This window comes from Lepidochelys kempii, chromosome 7 (genome assembly GCF_965140285.1).
Source record: "Lepidochelys kempii isolate rLepKem1 chromosome 7, rLepKem1.hap1, whole genome shotgun sequence".
Classification (NCBI taxonomy): Eukaryota; Metazoa; Chordata; order Testudines; family Cheloniidae; genus Lepidochelys; species Lepidochelys kempii.
This window is the reverse complement of record NC_136386.1, coordinates 61,783,574-61,811,478: the sequence shown is the minus strand read 5'-3', so window position 1 is coordinate 61,811,478 and position 27,905 is coordinate 61,783,574. Positions and strand designations below refer to the sequence as shown.

Sequence of the window (27,905 nt, the reverse complement as noted above, 5' to 3'; positions counted from 1 at the left end):
GGGTTCCAGGACTAGCTGCTCCAAGAAGCAGTCATTTAAGGTGTCCAGAAACTTTATCTCTGCATCCCGTCCTGAGGTGACATGTACCCAGGCAATATGGGGATAGTTGAAATCCCACATTATTATTGAGTTTTTTATTTTATAGCCTCTCTAATCTCCCTGAGCATTTCACAGTCACTATCACCATCCTAGTCAGATGGTTGGTAATATATTTCTATTGCTATATTGTTATTATTTGACCATGGCATTACTATCCATAGAGATTCTATGGTACAGTTTGGTTCATTTAAGATTTTTACTTCATTTGATTCTACGCTTTCTTTCACATATAGTGCCACTCCCCCATCAGCCCAACCTGTTCTGTCCTTCCGATATTTTTTGTACCATGGTATTACTGTGTCCCATTGATTATCCTCACTCCACCAAGTTTCTGTGATGCCTATTATATCAATATCCTCATTTAATACGAGGCACTCTAGTTCACCCATCTTATTATTTAGACTTCCAGCACTGGTATATAAGAACTTTAAAAACTTGGCACTGTTTAGCTGTCTGCCATTACATGATGTAACTGAATGGGACTTTTTTTTTCATTTGACTGTTTCTCATCAGATCCTGTCCACATTTTATCATCTTCCATCCTCTCCTCCTTACTAGGACATAGAGAATCTCCATTAATAGATCCTCCCCTAAGGGATGTCTCTGTCTGAACCCCGGGCTCCTCCGCACATGTCATTTAAAAACTGCTCTACGAGCTTTTTAATTTTAAGTGCCAGCAATCTGATTCCATTTTGGTTTAGGTGGAGCCCACCCTTCCTGTATAGGCTCCCCCTTTCCCAAAAGTTTCCCTAGTTCCTAATAAACCTAAACCCCTCCTCCCTACACCATCATCTCATCCATGCATTGAGACCTTGCAGGTCTGCCTGTATAACTGGCTCTGCACATGGAACTGGAAGCATTTCAGAGAATGCTATGAGGTCATAGACTTCCATCTCTTACCTAGCAGACTAAATTTGGCTTCCAGGACCTCTCTCCTATCCTTCCCTATGTCATTGGTACCTACATGTACATGACCACCGGCTCCTCCCCAGCACTACACATAAGTCTATCTAGAGGTCTTGAGAGATCCACAACAATCGCACCAGGCAGACAAGTCATCATATGGTTCGCCTGGTCAGTGCAAACCCAGCTATCTATATTTCTGATGATCGAATTGCCCATTACTAATACCTGTCTCTTTCCAATGACTGCAGTTCCCTCCCCCAGAGAGGTATCCTCAGTGCGAGAGGATACCACAACATTATCTGGAAGGAGGGTCCGAACCATGGGATCTTTTCCCTCTGCTCCAGTTGGATGTTCTCCTTCCCTGAGACTTTTATTTTCCACAACAGCACAGAGGTTTCAGACCAGGGGTGGGACCACTCTACTGTGTCCCGGAAAGTCTCATCTATGTACCTCTCTGTCTCCATTGCTCCTCCAGTTTAAGCCACTCTGATCTCCAAAGTCAGTACACTGCCTCTGAGGGCCAGGAGCTCCTTGCACTGAATGCACACATATGCCACTTGCCCATAGGGAAGATAACCATACATGCTGTATTGGGTGCAATAAACTGCATAGCCCCCATGATGTTGCTGGACTTCTGCCTGCATTGTCTTTTAACTCCTGAAACTTGTTCCTTTGTTCTTTCTTTTTTAATTAGGGGGTGTTTTGGGCTTTAAGTTTAAAGAAGTTTAAGGAACAGTAAGTGTATCTAGCCCCCACATACTCCCCCCTGGAGAACTACCTTGCAAAACCCCCGTTAGCTGTTCCTATTCGCTAGCTCCTCTGGTCACTTAGCAGCGGGCTTTTTAAAGCCCATATCTTCCTGAGTCACGCCCTCTCCCAGTTAAGGGCTGATGGGTGCTAAAGAACTTAGGGATCAAAGCACTCTCAAAAGGCCTGCTTGTTACCTGTCTGGTTGTGGGTAGAGCTCGTGTGAGCTGAAGGGGTCGGCTGATGGCTTTGCTGACACTTGTACCTCTTGTCCTTCTTGCTGAATGGCTCTGACCAGGATTGGCTCCCAAATCTGTGCAACTCTGCGGCTTGAACCACTTCCTCATCGGCCCTGGTGTATAAAAGCCCAGAGAGCGCAGAGTCTTTCAGGCTGTGCAATTTACTGTCTGTTCCAAGAACAGTGCCAGACCATCAAACGGAAGGTCCTAGATGGACTGTTGAACCTCCACCAACAGGCCCGATGACTGTAGTCAGGAAGCACGCCTCATCGAAATGGCCAAAGCCATGGGTCTGGCCGTGGAGTCCACCGCATGGGAGGCTGCTTGGAGGGCTTGGCCACAGCCCTCCTCCCATCAAGGATCACCAGAAACTCCTTCCTGGGCTCCTCTGGCAGTAAATCCAAGAACTTGGCCATGAACTGCCAAATATTAAAATAATTACAGCCAAGACCTCACCTGGAGGCTGGCCGTAGAATAAATCTTTCTGCCAAAGAGATCAAGCCTCTTTGCCTCCTTATTCTTAGGCATCGATCCTGGTTGGCCCAATCTATTGCCCTCATTGACTACTGATACAACCAGTGAGCTTGGAGCGGGGTGGGTATACAGATATTCAAACCCCTTAGCAGGGACGTAGTACTTTCTTTCTGCCCATTTGGAGATGGGGGGCAGAGAGCAGGGAGTTTGCCACAAGGCCTTGATCAGTTTTACTACTCCCTCGTGGACTGGCAATGCCACCCTGGAGAGAGCTGCTGTACTTAATACAAACAGGGAGTCAGAAGGCTCAGCCAATTCCTTCGTTTCCAGCCCCAGGTTTGGTGCCACTCTCTTTAACAGCTCCTGGTGGGCCCTTGCATCATCCTGGGGAGCTGTGTGGGAAGGCCCTGCTATCGCCTCATCAGGCGAAAATGAGGAGGAGGAGGGTATAGGCTGGTCTGCCAAATCCACTGCCTCTGCCAGGGGAACCTCAGCTGAGGCTGGCTGCACCTCGGGACCATGCTCTGACTCCGCTTCCGAGTGCAGGAGACTGTTGCTGACTGTCTTTCAGATACCCCGGAGACTGACTGGTGTCCTTGCCATGGTTGTGAAACCCCCCAGGAGTTCCATAATTGCCAGGGGACTGGCCACTGGCCCTCAGGCCATGCAGCCACTGGTGGCCCGGACAGAAATGCCGATGCGCCTGGTGGGTGGCCTTGGCCTGCAGGCAGGTCTTCCTCCTCACTTTCAGAGCCTGAGGAGGGGGAAACTTGACTGGGGGACCAGGATGGTACCAATGCCGCGTCTACCCCCTTCCCGTGGGCCCTCTCCGCATACCTCAGCAGGGCACCTGTACTAGCATGATGGCTCTTGGTGCCGCGAGCTTGGTGACCAGCAGCGGTGTTTGGCAGATCGGCGATGGTACCCCGGTGATCGACACCTCATGTTTTGAGAGCAGTGCCACTCCGTGGACCAGGAGCAAGAACGGGAATGAGAGGATCGATGTCTCTGAGACCGTTGACGTACCAGCGATCTGGAGACAGGACTCTGGGGACAAGCGTCTGGACTCTTTGGAGCGGTGCCATGAGTTTGGAGATTGACCCTGCTGCTCCGGAGACTGGTGTCCGGACTCCAGGGACTGTTGACGTGCCTCCACAGATCTGCACCAGACAGTCAGCGATTGACGCTGGGATCCCAGGGAATGCCGCCTAGAGTCCAGGGAACAATGCCAGGAACTCTGACAGGTGGGCCGACCTGTATTTATTTTAAAACTATCACTGGAGTGATTAATTGAAAATAACAGATTGCAGAATATTTAGAACTTTTTCTGAATAGCTAATGTCGTTACAAGACACAAATAGAGAATATGGTAAATACAATCCTGAATTCACTGGAATTAAGGGAGAGATGAATTTAGTGCAATAGTTTATTTAAGAAGGTTCTGGTATGATGCAAATATGACATAATACAAAATGTAATCACTTTCAAACAAGATTTACTAAAATAACTAAAGAATGGAGGAGAAGCAGAGTGAATGCAACAGAAAAAGAACACTGACCTTGATAAAACAAGTGAGTAGCCTAATATTTTTCAAGAGCAGTTCTTGAAATTCTGCATTTTCAAAAATTGTGGCCTGCTCTGCTGTAATACAATCACAAAAGTTGGGAAATTCAAAGAAATACATAGCTTCCTTCTTCCTTGATCTTTCATTCTGAGGTTCAATATCCCTAAGTCTCTTTTCTTTCACTTCACCCCAGTCTCCATGCCCTAAGACATATACCTTAATAGTCTTTGACTGACTGATTTCATGACAATGAGCAATAAAACATGTTATTGGATAAATATTTTAAAATACATACATTTATTCAAGATTAAATAAGAACATAAGAATGGCCATACTGGGTTGGACCAGTGGTCCATCTATCCCAGTACCCTGTCTTCCAACCGTTGCCAGTGCCAGAGACTTCATAGAAAATGAACAGAACAGGGCAATTATCGAGTAATCCATCTCCATCATCTAGTCTCAGCTACTGGCAGCGAGGGGTTTAGTGACAACCAGAGCATGAGGTTGCATCCCTGACTATGTAACACACTTTTATTTAGTTGTATCAGATTAACAGGTTGTTCCATAAATGTATAAAGAAAAATGTATTGTGCAGAGTAATAACCATTAGTTTATGCTCAATTTAAATCACGTCTCTGTGGAAAATAAAAGATATTTGTAATAAGTAAACCATAAGGTCAGTTTTTTACACTGGCTCTTGCCCCAATAGCAGACACTCAGATTCTGATAAAATTATGCAAAGTGGTATGTGAAATTTACCTGATTTATCTCTTGTAAACATTATCTAGCTGGGGCCACAACGTATCATTTGCATAACATTACTACAAGGAATGCATATTCATCGTTTGTACTCAAATACATTGATTCATTCTTCCAAAATGTCACCTTATCCAGGGTCTCAGAGAAATTTATTAGATAGCATGATTTCCAAATTGCGTTAAAAGATTGTTTTTAATTTACTGGGGCTATGATGTGACCAAACAATGGATGGTATCCCAAATGCATGCTATAAAGATCTACCATCATCCTTTTATGCCATTTAACTAAAAATTATAAAACAGATTTAGAATGCGAACCCACAAAAAATGAACAAGGCTGAACGAGAATGAACTTCTGGAACTTGGAAAGGAGAAGGTACTTCCTTGACAAATTCTGGTATTATCCTTTGCCATTTCTCATCCATTATTTTTGTAATCTAATATAAAAGGATCAGGTGGAAATTTATGGTCCTCAGAGAATAAAACAAAGAGGCTCTGATGCAATTGTGGTAAAACAGGAATTCCAGGGAGACTCTAGATTTGTTTGCCAAAGATGCAGAGAAGACATTTTATTTACCATACCGGTAGTCCTTACATATAAACACAGTTTGTGCTCTGGTCTACAAAAATCTCCCCCTTCTACATGCTTATTGCACTAGAATTAAAGCCTTTGACAGAGACCTTCAAAAGAACCCTGAAATATCAGCTATAATATATAGTTCAAGGGAGAATAAATGAATGCTCTCTGGTTGCAGATGATATGGTATTTACTCTTGTGTAGTCAGAGCTGCCCTTCAATCAAATACTTGATTTGATAACATCCTTCAGGGGAAATCTGTCAAAAAGGCAAATATTTAACAGATATGGCCCCAAACCCAGTGCAAGCAAGGGGGAAAAGAGCTATATTTAGCTGTCATGAAGCCACTGCACAGCTATATTTCACTAGAATTGATAACAAAAGAAACATCTTTTTCTGACAATTGACATTTAGAAACTGTCATTTTAAGTGTCTGATAATCTCTCATTCCCACTTCAATTCTTGATGGCCACATTTTTAGTCCTGAGAGGGAGGAGGCAAACTTCATTTTTTAGAAGAATTTAGATAACCTTTTTCACTTAGAAATATTTATTTCAGAATGTCTGAAGTGCAAATAGCTGTCAACATTTTTAAACCTAGGTGCCTAAATCCACAGTTAGGCACCTGAACGGAACTGGCCCCAATCTTCAGAAGTACTAGACAATTCCATCTCCCACTTAGTTAGTGGGAGATAGGAGTGCTGTTTTCTATGAGAGCAGGAGTGCACAGCACTTCTGGATATTGTGCTGCTTCTATCTAGATACCAGAGCTTTAAGGTGAATGGAAATTGCATTTTGCAGAGGACTTTGAAGTTCCTTTTTGTTTCACGTAGGAACAAAACCTAAAAAATTTGAAATTCTCTGCAAAATAAAATTCTGAAAAAATTTAATTTTGAATGAATCAAAATATTTTGGTTTTGACTTTTTAAATTTTATATTATGGTATAACACAAAACAAAAAAAATCAAAACAAAAATTCTTTTAAAAGGACACATCAAAACATGTCTTTCTGGAAATATCAAAACAGGATGCTTTGACGTTGTTGGAACTCCCCGTCCCGCTGTGAAACAGACAATTTCTTGAAACATTTTGATTTCAGTGGAATCACATGCTCTGACACAAAATGGCTCCATCAAAGTATTTTTAAACCATCTCTACTAGGTACCTAACTATGGATCTAAGAACCTAACTTCAGTCACTCAGATTTTAAATTTTTTGGAAGATTTTAAAACACTATATTCTAATACACACACACACATATATATACACACACATACACATTTATGTACATACATCGTTTACATATATTATAATTTCTTAGAAAATCTGTCAAAGTATTTCACAGTCTGTGGCTCACATCAGATCTATCATTTCTCCTGGAGTCTCAGGTGATGGCTGTGGCATGTAGAGCATTTTTTTCCATCTACCAAAGGTTATAACTGTTCTCTGTTGCAGACCTTGCCACAGTAACCATGTCTTGGTAATCTTCAGGCTGAATTACTAAAATGCACTCTATTTGAGGCTGCTTGAAATATTCAGAAACCTCAACTCATGCAGAATGAAACGCCCTGTCTCCTGAATGGGATGAGGCATTCGGAGCTTAATATTGCTCCAACATAAAGCAATACCAAAACATCAGAGATTGTAAGGCCAGAAAGGCTCATTGGGATCATCTGCATCATCTGCACACCAAAGAACCTCAAGATTTCTACATCAAGCAGAAGCTCTCAAATTGTTTCACTGGGTGGACCCCAACTAGACTCTTCCCCTCTCATTCATTATCACATGGATGACCTCCCCTCCTATCTCTAGTCATATGAAACATTCCAAGCTGCACAGGCCACCTCAACTCCTTCACGTAAAACTCCTGCATCCACTACAGATATTGGTTACATGAAAAAATAATAATAATTTTCTATATCAGCCTCTAGTTACTAAAGCAGACTCAAAACTGGTTTACCATCTCTAGCATTATACTTTCATACTTTGAGTGTCTATATGGCATCAATGTTTACCAAAACAGAAGTCTCCAGTTCTAGCCTTAGAAATACTATTTGTAATTAAGAACGGAAAATAATATATTTCACATTTATCTATGGTGACAAATGCTTCTTAACCTGTGAACCTTTCAACATTAGGGCTCAGCAAGAAGGTGCACCTTTTCTTTTAAATATTATAATTAGGGTCAAAACATTAAATGACAAGAGACACTGCTTCCATGACACATTAAAAAATGTTCCATTTGGAAATGGGGCATTTGGGTACCCTGCCCCCTAATATGAGTTAGTTTAACTGGGAACTATTGTATCTTGTGCTGCTGGCCAGCAAAAAATTTACATAATGATGCTAAGTTGCAGCCTCCAATTTAAGGCATTTCCTTGTTTATTGTTTTGTGGCACTGGTCAAGGATGCCCATTCTTATTCTCTAATTTTCAACTGAGTCTTTTACTCATCATTGATTGATATTATAAAGGCCCAAGTATTAAAAGCATTAATTTGGGGAAATCCCTTGTGTGATTATATGCAGAACAGTATTTTATTTGGTCAGATTGCTTCATCTTCTCGCAAGCTATGAAGCTTGTAGAGAAATTCTTAAGTCAGTTTGGCTATTAAGCAGCAAGAACAGAAGAACCACAATTCCTTTTTAATTAAATAATAATAAAGATTAATAATCCAAGTGAAATGGTGTCTGGGTAGTTTAGCACATCTGATCATTACAATTTAAAGAGACACTGCAAATGTCACCTCTTTTCAGAACAGTCTCTGTTGCTTCCTATTTTTGGGAAGTTATGTGTATTGGCACAAAGAGTTCAAAACCATAAAGTAGTGCCCACCAAAGCCACATGAATCCTCCCCCTCAGATCTCCATGTTCAGAACAAGGTTATAAAAGATACCCATGAGCCCAGCCATCCTCAGGTCCTTCTTTATGGCAGGTACAGGGAAAAAAATCATGCCTTACCATTCATTCTCTGCATTTTTAATCTTAAAGTAGCTATGAAAAGTCCATATCTTCAAATTTTGCCTGATGAGCTTCACAGCTGCTTCAGCATCCATATTTGAGGATTATCAGCAGTTTCAAGATTACTAAGAAAAATGGCTGAGGCTTTCAATTTACCATGAAAGTTTAAAGAAATAAATAAATAACTGAAGCAAGCATATCCCTAATTCAGTGTGCTCCTGCCTAAAAAAGATGAGAAGAACACACTCCCTATTAACCTAAGTTTTCCTTCATTAACATTTGTCTCACTCAAGACTTGCTTGCTACTGTTTTGAGAAATGCTAGTTGCCTTTATTAGGTATCCCACAAAAAGTTAAACATTCTCCCCCATTCTCCACACTATGGTAGTTTCACAATGGTCAAGAATATGCTAAGCAGATCTGTCTGATCCCCACCTTCTGACAAGCATTCCAACTTGCTCAAAAAAATATTTATTAATCTGTGATTTTGGCTCCCCATATCACTAACCATCAAGCCACTCTAAGTGGAAAGACTGATAATCATAACCATCTGCCTCTTCTGGAACACCTACGGGAACAATTTTAGAAATATTTGAATGAGGCGGTGTCCTCTCAGGGTCAGAGTACCATCCATCTTCTACATGGTTTTAAGTTTGTAGCGCTATGGATAGGCATGTCCTAAGAGTTTAGATCTGTAGAGACAATATACTCTAAGAACTACAGTTACTGATAAGTAAAATCTCTTTACATGCAATCCTACAGCAACAAACTAATGTATAGTAAAATTAAAGTGAAAGTAAAATTAAAGGTAAAGCAAGATATAGTTTCAAGATATCAAAAGTTAATAATCGTTAAAATTAGAGACTGATGATGAGACCTAAAAACATGGGGCACTTACAGCAAATCCAGTGTACTTAGTGTGTTCCATATGCAATATCTAATTCTACAAATCCACTGGAAGCTAGAAAATGAAATCTGTCTATACACAATACTGGGATGACAACATTTTTAAAGTGGTATGTTAAAGCATTGGTTTTGGAAAAAACTAAATAAATATAAACTTTAAACCTGCGCTGTATGCAGTGCTCAACGAGTAATACTTTGCTTTACCACTTTTGAAAAAAAATTGGTGAAGGAAAAAAAGATTAAAAACTAATTAAAAAATGCATGCACACTGTAGTTCCTTTTCTTGGTGAATTACCAGGAAGAACACACTGAGAAATATTGGTCTTGAAAAATTACTCACCTCTTCAATGAACATAGTGCAAACCAGAATGCATATTATAACAGAAAACTGAACATTACTCATATAGTGCTATAAATGTACATCGTGCTTTACAAAATAAATATGAAGGTAGGGTCCCTTCCCCAAAGGAACTGAGAACCAAATTCAAAGAATACTCAAATGACAGTTAAAGTGTAAGAATGAGTGGGGGACATTGTCATTGAGGAGATGAATGAATGTAGGTTTCAGGAAACAAGTGAGATTTACACATTTACTGGCTGGATTACTGCTAAAGTTGTACTTCACATATATCTTTATTGCTCTGATGGCTACATGGATTGGTTCAAAGGAAAGATTACATACCTAGAGTTTTAAAGGTAAACTGTTCAATATTTGGCAATTGACAAGGTGAGCCAATCAGTAGAACCTATCAGACGTGATATATACTTTAATAATATAGTAACCCTTAAAGCAGATACAAAGTTCAAAATTGGTGTGGTGCAGTGTTTTAAGTATGAAATTATTTTGAATCTGAGGGTAGATGGATGTAGACCAAAAAACCCACACTTTTGCTCAACTTTTATTTTTTGTTCAGCAGATTAAAAGATTTTTTGGTGTACTCAGGGAGATCAATATGAGATGACAAACGACCACCAACTATGTAAAGTACAGGACACATGCATTCACCACACAACACAGGATAAATTGTCTGAAATAAGGACAGTGACAATGAAATAGAAGAATTTATTAAAGGATGAATGTAAGATGCTTGCCCCACAAATTCAAAAGTATTTGACAGAGTAATTTATAGGATGGGATTGTACAAAGCTTACAAATGTGAAACAGTTAAAAAAATATCATCAACAACAGGAGACTTGGTGATATGATTTGTCAATAATCAATGTTATTAAACGAACAAAAACAAAAGCCAAGCTAACAGAGGATCAGTGTTCTAGAGGGAAAGGGTGGGAACAGTCTGAGACAGCTGCTATATTATTTATGAAAACTAAGGAAGAACCAGTTATAGCTACAATAATGTATAGCTTCTCCCTGCTCTATAATCAGTTTAGACCAGGGGTCTCAAACACGTGGACCACAGAGTTATTTCCTGCGGCCCACCATAGACGCCGACTCCACTGGCAGCCAAGCTCCCCTCACCCAAGCTGTTTGGCGGCGCTTAGGACTTTCCAGGAAGAAAGGGGGAGGAGCGGGGACACAGCACACTCGGGGGAGGAGGCAGAGAAGAGGCGGAGCCAGGGCGGGGATTTGGGGAAGGGGTTGGAATAGGGACAGGGAGGGGGCAGAGACTTTGGGGAAGGGGTTGGAAGAGGTGGGGCAAGGCGGGGTCTCATGGAAGGGGAGGAGTGGGGGTAGGGCCGGGGGGCTTTTGTATTTTTGTGTGAAAACATTTCAGTGATGTGGCCCTCGTGGTGATTTGAGTTTGAGATCCCTGGTTTAGACTGTGTCTGAGTATTGAGATAAAAAGAGATGTTCAGTGGTTTTCTACTAAATTGCCCATTGTGATTAGACCCGAGGCAATTAATGAACTAGATAGTCAAAATATGAGCGCTATTGAAGATAGATGCTATTTTGGGTGGGAAAGCCATTGGAGAGTAAGTAGACTACTTGTTACTATTTATATATAGTTACACATCTAGGTTTTAGATAAGTGATTAGAGGAGACATTTAATGGGTGGGTAAAGAACCAACATGATATCAAGGTACTGAATCTCTCTCAAATCATTAAAGTCATTTGGGATATTGGTATAAAACTTGCCTAAGTGAGCTCAGACTCCAGTCCAAATTAACTGCTCTTGTGGAAACAATGTAAAGGGGTGGCCACTTCCACTAATGCACATTGCATAGGGGAGAAAATCAATTCTATGAATTACAAGATTAGCATAATACAACAGACTGAAGAGAGAAAGAAAATAAGAGGAAAGAGAAATAGCTAATAAATTTGGGGAGCAAGTTAAATTTGATTGAAGAATTGCACTTTCAATGAAAGGTATAGGAGGGAATGGGTTACCAGCAGCTCAAAGGAGAGGGGAGCCATCAGCTTTGCTAAAACTAGATTCCAGCTCCATAGGGGAACAGGATTCTATACCCATAAATATAGTTGCCCAGACTTTTACAAATCTGATAGACATCGGATTGGAAAAGAATCAACTGTTATCAACAGGATGGCAGAAAGCCGAGCTAGCTGCTAGGTATCCTCCAATGGACTAATGAACTAATGGCTAACTCTTGGCTGTTTCAGGAAAAGGAGAGAGACCAATACATGCTGGATAGAAGCTGGAAACACTTTTCTGCCAGCGCCCGATGGAGAGTCTTTTCCATTTAGCTGCGTATATACTCCTACTTAAATGTTTTCTACTATTTAGAAGCACTTCCTGTACTCCTTTAAGAACAATATTCTTCCAAAGATATCAGCTATGAACCATCCAGGCCATGAGGCAGAGGCCCTTTAGGACAGGATGGAGATCGCAGCTGCAGCAGTATTGGGAGATCATGTCTGTGTTTAGTGGGAGTGACAATGGACGCCTGGCCAATATGGCTAGTAAAGCTGAAAACCAGTGTCGATGGGGGGACACTGGGGCTATAAGGTGTGCCCAGTCTTGATTTTGCACAAAACTTTGGGAAGTAGAGGAAAGGAAGGTATACAGCATGTTATTGGGAGGTAGGAAGGTATCTGTCCAAGAACCCAGGCTGTGACCTGCTCAGGAACAAAACTGATGACATTTTGTGTTGATCTCTGCTGCTAACAGTTCCACCTGGGAAGCTCCCTAGAGCTGGAAAATGGATCTTGCCACTTCTGGACGAAAAGGATAGCTCATGATCAACAGTCTGCTTAGTCTGCCAGAGCATTCTGTATTCCTGGAAGGCAAGCTGCTTTCAGGTGCATAGATTTGGTGGTACAGAAATCTCAAAGCAGAACAACATCCTGGAACAATTGTCTCATTGGGCTCCCCGTTGCTTGCTCACATGAAGCATGGCTGCTGTATTGTATATTGGTACCAACAAATTCATTCCTGTTTTGTGTGGAAGGTACAGCATGAATGTTAAATAGATGGCTCGCAACTCCCTCACATTTAGATGCTGGGCAGACCAGAGATCTTGTATCAAGCAAGCTGCTCAACCTACATCCGATGTATCTGTGACAAAGGTGAGTGTCTGTTGTGAAAGAGCAAAGGGAATGCCTGTGCAAACATTGGAGGATTATGTTCATCAGTCCATATAACAACAATGTCCATATAATGACAGAATGGTGAATACTCTGGGGCTATCCAATCTTGTAGCTTCCTGAAGTGCAGTGTGGCATACAGTGCTACGTAAGTGCATGCCACCATGTGTCCTAGAAGCTTGAGGCAGTTTCATATTATAGTGATTGGAATTGTGCCTTTAAGTCTAGAGCAATGTTTTGCATGTTTGGAATCTGAATCATGACAGGAAGATGTTGCCCTCTGTAAAGTCCAGGATAACTCCAATAATTCTAATTTTGGTACAGCAGACAGGATCAACTTCTATGTGTTGATTAGCAATGCCAGTGCATCAAAAGTGGTCAGCACCTGAGATATGGACTGGCCTCTCACCAGCCAATCATGTAGGTAAGGTACACATGGACTCCTGACCTCCACCAACACTGCTAGCACTACCATACACTTCATGAACACACAAGGGGTAGCTGACAGGCTAAAGAGCAGCACCATTAACTGATAGTAGGATGCACTGGCCATGAATCTTAGCAATTTTCAGTGGCTCTCAAAAACTGCCATGTGAAAATATGAATCTTAAGAGTCAAGGGTAGCATAACAGTCCCCTGGATCCAGAGAAGGAATAAAGGAAGCTAGAGTGACCACTTGGAATTTTATTTTCTTTAGGATCTTATTGTGCTCTCTTAGATCTAAAAATTGGACTGAGATTCCCATTTTGCTTTTTGGATTTGGAAGTAGTGGGAACAAAACCCCTTCCCTTTAGTAATGGAGTAACTTCCTCTACGGCCCCCCCAATTCCATCATGCTTAAGACCCACCGATCTGTGGTAATGTGAGACCAAGTACTTAGGAAGTGGGATAGGCAATTGGCAAACAAGAGGAGACGAAAAAATGGTATTCTGGGAACTGGTATTCTGTCCTTGACCAACACTCCAAAATGTTTGTTTGGAGTTTTGGTCAGTTTACCTAGATGGTCCAGCCGCTGAAGCAGAAGGAGGAGGTGGTGCATGTTTTCTGTAACCTCTGCCATTCTTTATGGAGAGGTCCTGGGTATGAGTCACAAAACTTGGATTCCTTTGGGAGTGCTGTGAGGAAAAGGGCTGTCTAGTTGTCACTGGTGTATACATATACAGAAACTTAAGGGTTGCTCTTGAATCGTTGAGACTGTGCAGCCTCTCAATGTTTCCAGAAAAGAGCAAAGGACCCTCATAAGGAAGGTCTTGGATGCTCTCTTGAACCTCTGGGGGAAGACCAGATGACTGCAGCCATGAAAACTGTTATATAGTGAGGGTGGAGGCCATGGCTCAAGTGGCAGAGTCAGCCACAATCTAGATCTCCCTGAAAAAGCTTTCTGACAACTAATTTGTTCTCATCCACCATTGCTGTAAACTGCTGTTGCAGCTCATCTGGAAGCCTGTCAAATTTTAAATTGTTATCCCACAGGGTAAAATTGTAATGATCCAGCAGAGCCTGCTAGTTTGCAATTTGAAGCTGTAACCCCCCTTCTGTGGAATAAAGCTTGCTTCCAAATAAGTTTCTTTTCTTCCTTGCTTTTTGGCATTGATGCCTGGTGACCCTCTCCCATTCATTAGCTGCAAAGACTACCAGGGAGCCCCGAGGGGCATGATTACAGAAAAGTTCAAAGCCCTGTGAGGGGACATCATTATCTCCTCTCTGCTCATTCTGCAGTACAGGGCAGGGAAGACAGACGGCTATGGCAGACCCCAACAGCCTCCAGGATAGCTTGAACAAGCCTATGAGACTTTCCCTGGACCTCCTCTGGTTGGATATAAAGAGCTACAGCCATCCTCTTCAACAATTTCTGATGGGCTCTGTAATAATCAGGAGGCAGAGAAACAGACTCTGCTACCACTGCCTCATGAGGGGATGAAGAAGAGAAGGCCAAGAGTTGGTGAGGCTGAGCTTCCTCCAATTCCTCCAGGGGCAGCTCCTAAGAGTGAACATCCTCATGCAGGGTACTGAGAAAGGATTGATGCTAATGTAAGTGGTCATGACACACAGTTGAAGGAGGATGTGAAGGGTGTGGCGATAACCCTGGATTGAGGAAGGAACCCCAAGCATTCCTGTAAGGCCATTGATATAATGCTGGACCCCAACTATGTCTGTGCAATGGGTCTTTGTGGTACGGTTATATTGCAACTGAGGCCAATACCATGGAGGGGAGACACTGCATAGGGGCTTCTGAATGTGCCAAGCTGTGATACATAAGTAACCACCTCAGAATATGAGGAGTCTGTTTCTTCCAACCAGGATGAAGCTGACCCTGTTGGTACCAGGGAGATAGGTTAACAGCCCAGAAGTGGGAGGTACTGGGGAGATCATAGGTGGTTTTCCCCTAGTCAATACTGACCTGGGAGGCACATTAACTGTTGGGTCCAATGGTACTGTACTACGTATAGGAACTGAAGCAGGAACACTCAACATGAGGAGGTTACTTACCTGTAGCTGGAGGTTCTTCGAGATGTGTGGTCCCTCACTATATTCCACTGAGGGTTTATGCATGCACACCATGCATCCAGAACTGGAGCATCTAAAAGTAGCAGCATCTGTTGGTCTGCGCATGTGCCCTTGTCTCGCCTCGTGGTTTCGTTTGAGGTGATAAGGGGCGGGGCAGACCGACTGCATCTCTAGTTTCTTCTTCACTGCAAATCCAACAGATCTGCTGCAGACGGGTAGGGAGGGAAATGAAATACAGATAGGGATCACAAATCTCGAAGAATTTCCAGTTACAGGTAAATAACCTCCTCCTCTTCTTTGAGTGATGGTCCCGATTGTATTCCACTGAGGGTGATTAACAAGCAATACCTAAGACGAAGGAGGGTGCAAGGATGAAGATGGTATGGTTCAGCAGAAGACAGCTGCACTGAAGAAGGTATCCACTGCTGAGTCCTGCACCAAAGCATAATGTGAGCAAAGGTGTGTATTGAACTCCATGTGGCTGCTCTACATACGTCCCGGAGTGGTACGTCATGGTAGGAGGCCATGGTCAAAGCCTGAGCTCTCGTGGAATGGGCCTGCACCTCAGAGAGTGGAGGCAGTCCTGATAACTGAGTGTAATGCATTCCGAAATCCACTTTGAGATTTTCTGTGTGGAGATTGCCTGACCCTTCTTTCACCTAGTGTGACAAATAGCCTAGGACACCTGCCAGATCCATCTTGGTCTCCGCAAGTAGAAGGCCAAGGCCTGACAGGCATCAAGGCAGTGGAGTCATCATTCTATTTTATTTTTTGCAAAAAACACTACATGAGAGATTTTGTGAGAATTATTTGTAAAGTAACACATATCCACACAGTATATCAGTATTAAATAAAGACACACACAGAGATTGTACTTTATAGAATGGTCTCATTAGGGCTGCTCCAACACACTGAAGGGGCCAAAGCAGCCCCCCTCAGATTGAAGAGGGTTCTCTGACTGGAGTAATGCTCACCACTGGCTCTGCACCAGTCCCTCACACCGCCCGCAAAATGGGAAGCATGCCAGTGTAGGTCAAAGGCACGGTCAACACACACACAGGCTAAGTTTACACTCTGAGCTCAGGGTGCGATTCCCAGCTCCCATACACATTGTCTCACTAACTCCCATTAAGCCAGTGCGCTAAAAAAAAATAGTGTAGCTGTGGTAGCACGGGGAGCAGTGGCATAGGCTAGCTGCCTGACATACAAACCCAACTCAACCTTGTGGGCATGCAATCAGGGTGGCTAGCTCATTCCGCCGCTTCCCTACTACTGTGGCTACACTGCTTACTGCTGGGGAAATTCTGGGCCACTGTGCAAGAGCAGAATTAATATCTTCCACAGATTTTTTTTTTTCTCCTGCAGAATAATTGATTCTAACAGGGAGGTGAAGGGAAGCTGCAATTACATCTTTTACCCACCAGGGGATGATGTGGCACTGGAAGAGGGGGCAGATGGCTCATGGGCCAGAGCAGCCAGATATGGAGAGGGCTGGGGCAGAAGCTGCCTTCCTAACAGCGCTCTGCCCATGAGACCAGGTAAAGAGGAACCGGATATGAGGGGACAGACAGAGCAGGGTACAAATGGCTGCTGGGGGTGGGAGGTGTCACACAGACTGGGGCTCAGAAGGGGAAGTGGGAGGACAGACTGGGGGGAGGCACAGGAGCTCATGGGGTGACAACATTGAGCCAAGGACTGAATGGGAATGGGGGGGCGCAGGGCCATATGGGGATGGGGAAGTGGGGTGGCTGAGTGGGGGTGCTGGGACATGGGAACAGGGGAAGGTGTGCCTGACTGAATGGGAGAGGCTAAGGGTCAGCCAGGGTCTGTCTGGAGGAGGCTCCCCAACACACTAACAATCCCTCACCCCAAAAAAACTGTTCCATGCTTCTCCCTCCCACATGCAACAACCCACCACGTTCACTCCCAGGCTCCCAGCAATTACTTCCCTCAGCTCCTCTGTTACCTCGGACTACCCCATGCCTTTGCACTGCTTCTGAGGGGTGCAGGAAATACATTTCTGTACTGTAGTTTAAATGAATTATTACTCAAAGTTCTGTATTAAGATTCCTAGTAAGGAATCTATTTGTCAAAAATAACATTTCCTGACTCTCTTTTGTCTGTATTGTTACAGACATACTTGCTGACATGTATTTCGAAATAAATTACTAAAATAATTGAAACTGGCCTGATTATATTGTGTTATTTTGACAAATAAAATATGCAGAATTTTTAATTTTTTGGTGCAGAATTCCCGCCAGGATTAACTGTTTTAAATATGCTAGTTCAAGTATGTACCCATGAGCTGGTAATCACACCCCTCGCTCATAATGCAGAGGTAGCCACAGAGAGCCAATTACAAACCATAATAACTTACGGCAGCACTGGGGTCGTCAGCATACTTCATATTCAAAATTAATTTGAAGTGCATCAAAATAATCCAAAATACTGATTCATTTTCCAGCATGCTTTTTAAAATACCATTTTAATCAACATGCAGATTATCAAGCCAATTATTAAATTCTAGTTACCCAAGCACTTTTCAGTGACCTTTTTAACTTATGATCCATTTTAGTCATATTTTTAGTAGTAACATAACATCTGTTTTTGGGTAGTTGAGACAAAACGAAGTTCTACTCTACTGGCTGGATTATTGATGCTCAGACCTTCCATGGGGTTAATGCTCAGTTTTTATCCCGACACTGGCTCTCTTTGTGTAATGTTCATCATGCTCCCTGCTGTAATAAGGTTTCCTGTTAACAATGTACTCTGGTAGATGACACATTTTTAATATGCAACTCAGATTATAACGTTTTTATGACTGCAAATGCAGTTATCCTCACTGCTACATTTTTTCTACACTACCTATGAATTCCCAGCTTTTCTATAGAGGTTTTGTGAAGAATGACACCACTGAACTTGAATAACTTATTTCAATTTTGTGTGTGTCAGTTGGCTATCCTTCACAATCAATGTTCCAAGTCATCTCTTAAATTGGTAAACTTAAAGTTAGGACAAATTTCCAACTCCTATATTGCTTTCATGGACTAATTAAAGTTCCTTCAAAAATACATACTATATACACTACCTTTATTGATAATGAAGAAAAATTTGGATTCTGTATCTGACAGATTTTGTTTTGTTTAATTTCTAAATTCCACACCACTCTGTAGGATCAGGCACACAATTTCTTATTAACTGGTTTATTGAGTATCAACCTTTTTCCCCAGTATCTTGAGCTTATTATACATCTTCCCATCATGCACGTTTTCTTGCCTTAGTATTGCCTCATTTCTGACACTGGGCTTGCACTGTATTGCGTTACAAAAATGTATCAGTTATTAAGGTAGAAAGGGCTTTCATCTTAATGCTTATCCTTTAATTGCACTTTGAATATTCTGGTATTACTATTCTGTGCTATCACATTGATGTTATAATGATTTCACATCATTGCCCTCCAGGAACACCATGGCTTGTGACACAAATCAGACTTCAGTTTTGTCACACTCTAAATGTGTGAGAGAGATAACATTACTGAAAGATATATATTAAATGGTGGAATCTTCTCCTGTTTGCCAATACTAATACTGTGCTTTCTGTGTGGAAAAAATTCCCATTAATAATTACAGTATTCCCAAAAGAAACCACATAGTGACAGATGTCGTCTATCCAGAAACTAATCATAAATTTGTCTGTTCCTGGTCTCACCATAATGCACTTAGTTTTGCGCTATTATAAAAATTGGTTAGAGCAGCATACAATATAGTCTGTGTGGGGGACCGTCTCCTCAGACCATGCCCCCTAGTAGTCAGAGCACTGGCTATCCATAACAAGTTGGTGCAAATCCAAGTGTTCGGCAGTAGCGCCTAATGGTGCAAGTCTGGAGGTTTAACGATAGCGAAATTCAAGCCCTCTCACTTCCCCAGGTTCCACCTCAGGGTCCTGGAGCAGGCAGTTCAGGTGTCAGACCTTGGCTAGGGTATCACCCTGGCTCATGGCCTGCGACATGTCTGCCACAGAAGGGGTCCAAGAGATTCCCTTCCTCACTCATAAGCAGCTACTCTGCTGTCTCTGCTGAATTGGCTTGCGACTGTAACTTGAGGTCAGCCTCCGGACAATGTGAGGCACCTGCTGGATTCCTGCAGGAGCTACTGGTGCATGTCTGGTCCCTTGCACTGTCTGCCCTGACTTGGCCATGCTGCCCCCTTTTAAGCTCCACCTCTACTGGGAGCACACCCAGCAGGCATGGCTGGGCAGAGCCACCCATAACCAGAGCTGCTTGTTAAAGCCCTGCTCATCAGTGTGAGGTTTGTACACCCCATCAGTCAGTCAGTCATACAATTAAGAAATAAAAAGACAACAAAGTCATGCTAATAACTTTCTCTCATTACCACATTAGAAATCATTATCACAAACAGATTATTTAATCCGCTGCTGGATTAATAAAGTGCAAAATTGCTAATCACACATTGACATAGGATTTGTTGTGAGATGCAGGATTTGTTGTTATGGCCTTTTTAAAACTTTAATGGAATTTGATTTAAAAATAATAAAGGAAAATTCAAGTTTTATGTACAATATGCCTTTAAAACAAACAAAACCAATATACCATGACAGGAAAGCTAGCAGGTAACAAATTCAAGCATCATTCTGGAAATAATTGCAGAAATTCAGTCATCTGGGACATATTTAGAAGTTACAATTTGACCAACGTACATAAAACTCATTATAATTAGGTCCACTTTCTGTTAAAATCCAATGCTATGTTTACACCATTCTCAGACTGCATTACGGGGATGTGAATAGCAGTGCACACCGAAGTTCTGCACTGTAACTCCCCGGTGAGGACACTGAGGGTGCAAACTAAAAGGTTCGTAGTTCACATTAATATAATCCTGTTTGAAGAGGTCTACGTTAACACAAAATAGGAATCTTTAAATTCCCACCCACAATGTCCACACAGGAGGGAGTTACAGCTCAGCATTTTGGAGCATACTGCTAAGTCACACACACACCCCCACAGTCCAAACTGCAGTACAGTGTAGGCAAGCCCTAAGTAGTTTTTTCTAGCAGCCTCAAGTGTCCATGAATACAGTCCTATCTTCCTTTCACTCAATGCTGGCTTTTTGTTTCATACAAGTGTGAAAACACATGAAAAGCATTCCCCTTTTCCCCAGCACCAACTTCAGTGTGCATACCAACGGTAAACTATGGAAGAATTATTGTAAGTTTCACTGTTAATCTAAATATTCAGAATTATATATAAACCTCAAAAAGAGCCAGTCTGGTATGTTTGGGATATTTGTGTAATTTCTGTTTAAGATTAGCTCAGAATATACCTGTTCACGTTTCTCAAAACTGGGGGAAATGGTAATACCAGCAGAATAAATAATAGTACTGTTATTTAGCACTGGTGTAGTGTGGTTAGATTGCAACTTAATGCAAGGCAAAATTAGTTTGAAGCAGATTTGAGTTATTGGCAAGACAAGGTTGTATTAATTATAAACATAACTTTGACAAGTAATCAAATTTAATGCTGGGTTAGAGCTTTCTTGTATTTTACTGTTTACCCATTTTGTTAACTACTCAAAGGAAATGAGCATTGTAAAGTGTTTTGATTGGTTTCCAGAGACACAGGCAGCAGGGTTGGTCAAGGGAATGAAAGTAAGATCTAGCAATCTTGTGACTCAGACTCTCCGGGCTGGGGCCAACCATTTTTTTTAAATTACAATATTATTTAGTATATATACCGCATGATTATGTATCAGACATATAGTTTAAATGCAATACTGTCAATAAATTACCAGTAAATAACAGTTTATATACAAAATTTCCACCGAGTGTGAAAATTAGTTTAAGCTGCTCCCAGTTGTTGAGGTTGCATCTAAAACCTTTGCACTGGTGCACAGCAGTTTCACACTGAGGAAGAACACGTGGGCTGCAAGTATCTACAATGGTTGCCACAAAATACCTGTTAAACACCATTTATGACATGGTGTAAGATGAAAACGCTCCTTTTCTACCCCACACCCAGGCACACACATTTTCCCCCAAGGAAATAGTCATCACACAGTGTTTCAGTGCCAGATCCGTGAGTAATTCCTGCACCCCTACTGCAAAAGCTGTATTAAAGCCCCAGGTATTATATCAATAGGAGACTCAGAGAAGCGCGCAAAGAAACCGAGAAAGTCATAGACAAAGGAAACTATTATTGTTTAAAAAAAAAAAAAAAAAGTCTGTAAAGAATCACACATAATATGTACCTTTCCCCAGGCACTGGAAACCTCTAGAATAGATTATCATATTTGCTATGATGTCTGAGCAAAGCTGAGCTAAAATATGGGATCTGTAGTAGCCTTAACTTTGAAATATCCCTCCAACGCAATGAAATTCAAATTTATGATTAAAGTAATTAGTTTCAGTAAGATATTTAAATACTTGATAATCCTGTGGTTTCTGTTCCGTCAACTTGATGGTTTAGTCTTAGATTTTATAGAAATATTGAATCTGAATCTGAGCGGCGAACAGCAGAGAGGCTAACAGAGGGAGTTTGCCTGGGGAGAGCCCACTTAGGCTTACATCTTGCTGGCTTCTCTGAGTAGTTACTGCAACTCCTGAGAAAGCTCACAGAAGGAAGGTAATATGGACGGGGAGCGTTCAGCTGTTGTGACCTGCACTGGATGTACCATGTTTGTCTTTCTTCCACAGGACAGAAGCGACTTTGTCTGTACAAAGTGCAAGCTGGTCTCCATATTGGAAGAGAAGGTTCAAGGTCTGAAGAAACAAGTATCGACCCTGCGTTGCATAAGAGAAACTGAAGATTTCCTGGACAGATGTCAGGATATGCTTTTAGGGACACAATGTTCTGAAGATTCAGAGCAGGCTGTGCTGCGGGGACAGGAGGATGGTGAAGAAATTTGGCAGCACGTGACCTCCAGAAGAAGAAAGGGGAGTGTCCATGTACTAGCAATGCAGATACAGGTAAGCAACCGTTTTCATGTTCTCTCCACAGGTACTAATGTGGAGAGTGGATCAGATGATAAATCTGAGGGAAGGGAACAGAAGGAGACTCCGCCAATTGGAAGGCATGAGATGCACTGTCCTAGGGATGGGGGTTCCACGACCACCGCTCCCAAGAGAAGGAGGCAGGTGGTGGTGGTTGGGGACTCTCTCCTCAGGGGGACTGAATCATCTATCTGCTGCCCCAACCGGGAAAACCGAGAAGTCTGCTGCTTGCCAGGAGCTAGGATTCACGATGTGATGGAGAGACTGCTGAGACTCATCGAGCCCTCTGATCGCTACTTGCATCTCCATGTGGCACCAATGACACTGCCAAGAATGACCTTGAGCGGATCACTGCAGACTACGTGGCTCTGGGAAGAAGGATAAAGGAGTTGAGGTGCAAGTGGCGTTCTCATCCATCCTCTCCATGGAAGGAAAAGGCTTGGGTAGAGACCGTCGAATCGTGGAAGTCAACAAATGGGTATGCAGGTGGTGTCAGAGAGAAGGCTTTGGATTCTTTGTCCATGGGATGGTGTTCCAAGAAGGAGGAGTGCTAGACAGAGACGGGCTCCACCTAACAAAGAGAGGGAAGAGCATCTTCGCAAGCAGGCTGGCTAAACTAGTGAGGAGGGCTTTAAACTACGCTCACCGGGGGAAGGAGACCAAAGACCTGAGGTGAGTGGGGAAGTGAGATACCGGGAGGAAGCATGAGCAGGAGAGCGTAAGAGGGGAGTGCTCCTGCCTCATACCAAGAAAGCAGGACAAACAGCAAGTTATCTCAAGTGCCTATACACGAAAGCAAGAAGCCTGGGAAACAAGCAGGGAGAACTGAGAAGTCCTGGCACAGTCAAGGAATTATGATGTGATTGGAATAACAGAGGCTTGGTGGGATAACTCACATGACTGGAGTATTGTCATGGTGGATATAAACTGTTCAGGAAGAACAGGCAGGGCAGAAAAGGTGGGGGAGTTGCATTGTATCTAAGAGAGCAGTATGACTGCTCAGAGCTCCAGTATGAAACTGCAGAAAAACCTGAGAGTCTCTGGATTAAGTTTAGAAGTGTGAGCAACAAGGGTGATGTAGTGGTGGGAGTCTGCTATAGACCACCGGACCAGGGGGATGAGGTGGACGAGGCTTTCTTCCGGCAACTAACGGAAGTTACTAGATCGCAGGCCCTGGTTCTCATGGGAGACTTCAATCACCCTGATATCGCCTGGGAGAACAATACAGCGGTGCACAGACAATCCAGGAAGTTTTTGGAAAGTGTAGGGGAGAATTTCCTGGTGCAAGTGCTAGAGGAACCAACTAGGGGCAGAGTTCTTCTTGACCTTCTGCTCACAAACCGGGAAGAATTAGTAGGGGAAGCAAAAGTGGATGGGAACCTGGGAGGCAGTGACCATGAGATGGTCGACTTCAGGATCCTGATACAAGGAAGAAAGGAGAGCAGCAGAATATGGACCTGGACTTCAGAAAAGCAGACTTTGACAACCATAGGGAACTGATGGGCAGGATCCCTGGGAGAATAACATGAGGGGGAAAGGAGTCCAGGAGTGCTGGCTGTATTTTAAAGAATTCTTATTGAGGTTACACGGACAAACCATCCTGATATGTAGAAAGAATAGTAAATATGGCAGGCGACCAGCTTGGTTTAACAGTGAACTCCTTGATGATCTTAAATACAAAAAAGAAGCTTACAAGAAGTGGAAGATTGGACAAATGACCAGGTAAGAATATAAAAATATTGCTCGGGCATGCAGGAGTGAAATCAGGAAGGCCAAATCACACCTGGAGTTGCAGCTAGCAAGAGATGTTAAGAGTAACAAGAAGGGTTTCTTCAGGCATGTTAGCAACAAGAAAGTCAAGGAAAGTGTGGGCCCCTTACTGAATGAGGGAGGCAACCTAGTGACAGAGGATGTGGAAAATGCTAATGTACTCAATGCTTTTTTTGCCTCTGTCTTCACGAACAAGGTCAGCTCCCAGACTGCTGCGCTGGGCAGCACAGCATGGGGAGGAGGTGACCAGCCCTCTGTGGAGAAAGAAGTGGTTCGGGACTATTTAGAAAAGCTGGATGAGCACAAGTCCATGGGGCCGGTTGTGCTGCATCCGAGAGTGCTAAAGGAGTTCGCGGATGTGACTGCAGAGCCATTGGCCATTATCTTTGAAAATTCATGGCAATCGGGGGAGGTCCCAGACGACTGGAAAAAGGCTAATGTAGTGCCAATCTTTAAAAAAAGGGAAGAAGGAGGATCCTGGGAACTACAGGCCACTCAGCCTCACCTCAGTCCCTGGAAAAATCATGGAGCAGGTCCTCAAGGAATCAATTCTGAAGCACTTAGAGGAGAGGAAAGTGATCAGGAACAGTCAGCATGGATTTACGAAGGGCAAATCATGCCAGACTAATCTAATTGCGTTCTATGACGAGATAACTGGCTCTGTGGATGAGGGGAAAACAGTGGACGTGTTGTTCCTTGACTTTAGCAAAGCTTTTGACACGGTCTCCCACAGTATTCTTGCCAGCAAGTTAAAGAAGTATGGGCTGGATGAATGGACTATAAGGTGGATAGAAAGCTGGCTAGATTGTCGGGCTCAGCAGTTAGTGATCAATGGCTCCATGTCTAGTTGGCAGCCGGTATCAAGTGGAGTGCCCCAAGGGTCGGTCCTGGGGCTGGTTTTGTTCAATATCTTCATTAATGATCTGGAGGATGGTGTGGATTGCACCCTCAGCAAGTTTGCAGATGACACTAAACTGGGAGAAGTGGTAGATACGCTGGAGGGTAGGGATAGGATACAGAGGGATCTAGACAAATTAAGAGGATTGGGCCAAAAGAAATCTGAGGAGGTTCAACAAGGACAAGTGCAGAGACCTGCACTTAGGACGGAAGAATCCCATGCACCGCTACAGACTAGAGACCGAATGGCTAGGCAGCAGTTCTGCAGGAAAGGACCTGGGGGTTACAGTGGACGAGAAGCTGGATATGAGTCAACAGTGTGCCCTTGTTGCCAAGAAGACCAATGGCATTTTGGGATGTATATGTAGGGGCATTGCCAGCAGATCGAGAGACGTGATCGTTCCCCTCTATTCGACGTTGATGAGGCCTCATCTGGAGTACTGTGTCCAGTTTTGGGCCCCACACCACAAGAAGGATGTGGAAAAACTGGAAAACATCCAGCGGAGGGCAACAAAAATGATTAGGGGACTGGAACACATGACTTATGAGAAGAGGCTGAGGGAACTGGGATTGTTTAGTCTGCGGAAGAGAAGAATGAGGGGGGATTTGATAGCTGCTTTCAACTACCTGAAAGGGGGTTCCAAAGAAGATGGATCTAGACTGTTCTCAGTGGTAGCAGATGACAGAACGAGGAGTAATGGTCTCAAGTTGCAGTGGGGGAGGTTTAGATTGGATATTAGGAAAAACTTTTCACTAGGAGGGTGGTGAAACACTGGAATGCATTACCTAGGGAGGTGGTGGAATCTCCTTCCTTAGAAGTTTTTAAGGTCAGGCTTGACAAAGCCCTGTCCGGGATGATTTAGTTGGGGCTTGGTCCTGCTTTGAGCAGGGGGTTGGACTAGATGACCTCCTGAGGTCCCTTCCAACCCTGATATTCTATGATTCTATGAACATAAAATAGAAACAAGCTGAAAAAGCTCTCCTAGCATTTAACAGATAACCATTTTTTTCCCCTAAAATACAGACAGCATATTCTTAACAATCTTGGATTCAAGACTTTCTTCAGCAAAGATTGGAGCAATTATAAGCATTTTATTTTTTTTATCTATTAGGCTCCTACTTGGAATACACAATTTTACAGTTTGCAGATTTGTATCTCAACTACAATCCCAAAACACTATTTCTGTGAAAATAAGGTTTTTTTTCCCTCAAATTTATGACAAGAGCTGATAACATATGCATAACGTCTCATATAATGTTACAGACTATATTTGTAAACCAGTAATTTTCTATTCATCCACATACTAACAACCACTAAAAGTTTTTATAGCATAAAATTCCTTGCATCCTGCAAAATTGTTTTCAATCCCCATAATTTTCTTTCCCAGAGGAATCTCAAGAATTTCCGATAATGCTGATTTACAGTTATAATTAGAAAAACATTGCTCAAATCCAGAATATCCATATAAACTCCCCTGGATACTATTACTTTTAAGTCACAGAGGGTTAATCGGCATCCTAAATGATTTTGTCATTTTGAAGAAATTAAAAAAAAAAATTCAATTTATTCACACACAGAAAAACTACATAAACATTAAAGGTCTGAGTTTTACCAACAAAAGTAAAGAAATCCTAGTTGGAGGCCTTATTTTAACCTGCTGGGTACCTAGATAATGCACCACATGTCACATACAAGATCAGTCATTGCTGTCAGACTGCTGCAATACCTAGACACAACAGGGTATACTGAAGACAGCACACAAGCCTACACTAAAATCCTCTTCTGTGGTATCAAGACCTTACACTGTATTTCAAACTTTTTTTTAAGAAAAGAAGCAAGAATGAACAAACAAAGGACATATATAATTGTTTTAAAAAAATCTATTCCATCTCTATTCAGTTTTCCATTCCATCTTCCAAGACAGCATAAGTTATAAGTATACAGAGGGAAGACTTGATTTAACTGGTTTTATCATAGTCTGTACTAAAAGCACTGAAGTTAGTGGGATTTCATCAGTACAAGTGAAAAGAGAATTGGACCCAGATTCTTCTTTAAAAGTCTTTGCACTATCATGTGCCACTACCTAAGTGTAATCAGTAAAAGTTTTTGGTGACCGATATTGAACGTAGTCTCCTCTGAATAAGGTAATATTTCTATAATTCAATTTTACTTTTCTGAAATAGTACTTTAATAAAGACAATTGAATATATGAAAAAATTCTTTGGTTTTGATATAAATGGACATAAAAAAATGGACCTGACTCAAGAGAAGTTAATTGACTGTCAAAATATTCCTAAAATACAAACGTTCACAAATAAAGTTAATAATTCTCACTATAGGTTAATATTAATGCTTTTCTCTGTCTTTGACAAAGAAGGACTCTTCATTAATGGAGTATGACCTCACTACAGAGAAGTAGTATGCAGGGTTTTTTAGTTCTATACAATAAAGGCTATGTTGTGGAATTTATGACACTGTCCTAAAATAGGGAATGGAGTGAAGTCACTCCAACACAAGAAGGGCACTTGGGACAGTGGTCTAGGATTCTCAGCTGCACAGAGTTTCTGCCTGGCACAGCTTTGGGGAGTGCAGGGGACTGTTACAGTTCCTGGGTTCTTAAAGCAGACCTGTGCCATCCTGAGTCCCAGAGAAGGCTAGCACAGTGCAAGAAGACAGGAACTGCAAATATAAGAGGTCCTTGTCATAATTGCACAAAGGGGTGGGGGGGAAGGCTTCTTGGTTCTTGTATTCACGCAAGGGCTCCCAGTGGAGCTGTTCAGAACGTTTTTGATTAAACATTTTTTGTCTGAAAAGCTGTTTTTTCAAAACCAAAATGTTTAATAAAGATTATCGATTCTGATGAAATTTTCAACAGGAAGGTTTCTGAGGTCCAGGATGGTATCTGCAAGCATTTTGTGAGAGTGAAACTTGACCTTTTCAATAAAAATAAATGGATGCTTAGATATAATTCCATTTCTCAAAAACACTGAAAA

General features: G+C 42.3%; 1 protein-coding gene across 6 annotated transcripts in view; it reads right to left on the bottom strand.

The window, feature by feature from the left end:
• ADK (adenosine kinase) overlaps positions 1-27,905 on the bottom strand; it is a 542,329-nt gene that overhangs the window by 306,941 nt on the left and 207,483 nt on the right. The gene's annotated exons all lie outside the window — the stretch shown is intronic.